This window comes from Setaria viridis, chromosome 3 (assembly GCF_005286985.2).
Source record: "Setaria viridis chromosome 3, Setaria_viridis_v4.0, whole genome shotgun sequence".
In the NCBI taxonomy this organism is placed as follows: Eukaryota; Viridiplantae; Streptophyta; class Magnoliopsida; order Poales; family Poaceae; genus Setaria; species Setaria viridis.
The window spans coordinates 32,638,642-32,641,233 of NC_048265.2; the positions used below are offsets into that span (position 1 = coordinate 32,638,642).

General features: G+C 40.5%; 1 long non-coding RNA gene across 1 annotated transcript; it reads left to right on the top strand.

The window, feature by feature from the left end:
• The first annotated feature begins 889 nt into the window (after positions 1-889).
• Positions 890-2,028, top strand: LOC117847496 (uncharacterized). The gene is made up of 2 exons (XR_004638650.2): positions 890-1,545; positions 1,694-2,028. It is a non-coding gene; the product is annotated as an uncharacterized lncRNA (long non-coding RNA).
• Positions 2,029-2,592: the final 564 nt, after the last annotated feature.

Consider the following 2,592-nt stretch of genomic DNA (forward strand, 5'->3'; position numbering starts at 1 on the left):
TCAAACTCTTTTTGTAGACTATTAGCTGACGAAGTGGCCACAAACTATCGAGACTGGTTAGCCGTTTTATAACTCCGGAGGTATAGCCTTATGTTGTCACCTTCTATTTTCCAATATTTAATAACAATACGAATATGGACTGGAATCCTCCGAGTGTACAGCATCCATCGTTTCCTTCTGATACTTTACGCTCCCTTGTTTTGAAAGTGAAATTAAGTGAACCCTGAGGGTACACGCAATTCTGGATCTGAAATGGTCAAAAGTTAAATCCCCATTGGGAGGGTCAACCGATTCAGCATCACCACCAGGACACTATGGCCTTGTTTAGTTGCTGAAATTGGGAGTGTCAAAATTACTGTGCCGGCACTGTAGCACACTGTAGCGTTTCGTTTGTATTTGTGAATTATTGTCCAAATATTGACTAATTAGGCTTAAAAGATTTGTCTCGCAAAGTACAACAAAACTGTGCAATTAGTTTTTAATTTCATCTACATTTAGTACTCCATGCATGTACCGTAAGTTTGATGTGATGGGGAATCTTCTTTTTGCATAGTGCCAAAGTTGGAAGTTAGAGGTGAGGTAAACAAGGCTATAAAAAGCTCGCCACTCCGTTGGGGAGAATCTTTAAGCCAAACAACTGGTGTGGACCAGTCTTGTCTTTACGAGGTTCACGTCATTAAGGGAGCCTTATGATAATAATTTCTTATCTGGCTAGTAATTTGAAAATACTCTGTAGAAGGACATATCATTCTGGGCCAAGCGCTACTATCACAGGATCTAGCCGATTCAATCAACTCCACTTATAATCAAGAAAATCTTAGAAGAACCGGCTACCACTGATCAATCCGATCGCAGTTACAGGAAAATCTTAATAGAAAGAATCCCTAGATCATCGTCAAGGATTTCATCATATGAAGGAAAATGCTTTCGATCGAAATCCCATTGAATCCATCTTCGCGTGGTGTGAGCCATTGAAAGGACCTCACGAAATGTCAGTTTTTTCTTGTCCCTAACTGGCGTGCACTTATTCTGCTGTTGAAAGTGATTCTTCAACGTCAGCTTTTATTCGTTTCGGTGGGGTCAAATAAGTCCTCTTTATTCCCTCTGATCAGACCAGGCATCACGAGAGCATTATCCCTTCTGGCATACCATATTTGTTGAGAGATTCTTCTGTTGTTTTACACCTCATGGTTCTCCTTACCTTGGCCTCGCATTGTTACTTCTATAAAAGAATTGCCAGGCACCAGAACTCCCCACAAACCAAAATCATGGCTCAAAGAATAGGGCTTGTAGGATGGAAGCTAATAGTCTTTGATACTCACGGAGGTTGTAAATTTTCCCAGATGCTAGAACTCATGAAATAGACTAGGACACCCCTTCCCTTCACAGCTTCTTTCACATGGCACTCTGGCCATGATGCAAGAAGAAGTCTCGTGATGTCTTCATGGATGTCCGCCGAAAAGAAGATTTCCGATGGCGCTTCTTCCACTACCATCTCCGGTCGAGCCTCTTGAAAGCATCAAGTCAGAGAAGATCCAATCCCAGGTTTTCCATGCCTTTTCTTTCTCATGTATATCTAAGATCGATATCGGCTTTGTAACCATTGTAAGAATCGACTCTGGAATAAAAAATCTCCCTTGATCGAGTACCTTTGGATCTGTTACATGAATTTTATCATCGATATCTTCTTCAGGTGTCCCTCAGAGCTTGTTATACTTTAACGTCGATTTAAGAGCTCATTGTGTCCATTGTCCCCCAAGCTAGCGATACTGACGTCTCCAATCTCTTTCGACCAAGCCAATGTCCAAGTGCGCCATCAGTATTGAAGCATTGGTCAATGAAGATCATCAAAACATAATAAGCACTGATCAAATCCGTCAAATATATATCTTTTTATTTTTTGTTCTGAAGGCGATATCCCAAAATATTGTCTATCTCAGAAACGATGAATACAACCCTCAGCTTTTTGTAATCCTTATGAAAAAGCTCGCATGACAAAGCTTATTAATGTAACTTTTATGGACAACACTCTTTCTTTCGATTTATATTTTTTGCGCTAAAGGCGATATCAGTAGATGTCAGCTATCTAGGGTGATGAGTTGCTCATCGGCTTTTACATACTATCAGCTCTGACTATTGCATATGAATATTACAATTTGACAAGTCAGCTGACAGACACATGTTTATCTATGCTTCCTCTCGACCCACCTAGAATAAGAAACTTGCAGCGTCCATGAATTCATCTTCATCCCAGACTTTTCCAGACAAGCAGCGCACTTTGTTAGACTCCCAGAAAGGAACATCAGCTGCAACAATGATATCAATTTCATCGGTTGGCACGATTTCCACCATATCTTCGTCCCATTGAAGAAGAAGCTAATTCGTCGTGGACGGAATACAATAGTTTGCATGAATCCAATCTCGACCCAGAAGAAGATTGTATGAACCCTTGCCATCAATGACGAAAAAGGTAGTAAGTAAGATTTTGCTACCAATCATCAATTCGACATTCAGGACTCCTTTGGCTTCAAATCTCTTCCCTTCAAACTCTTTCAGGACCATGCTTGTCTTGATCAAATCTTCTAAAGTCTT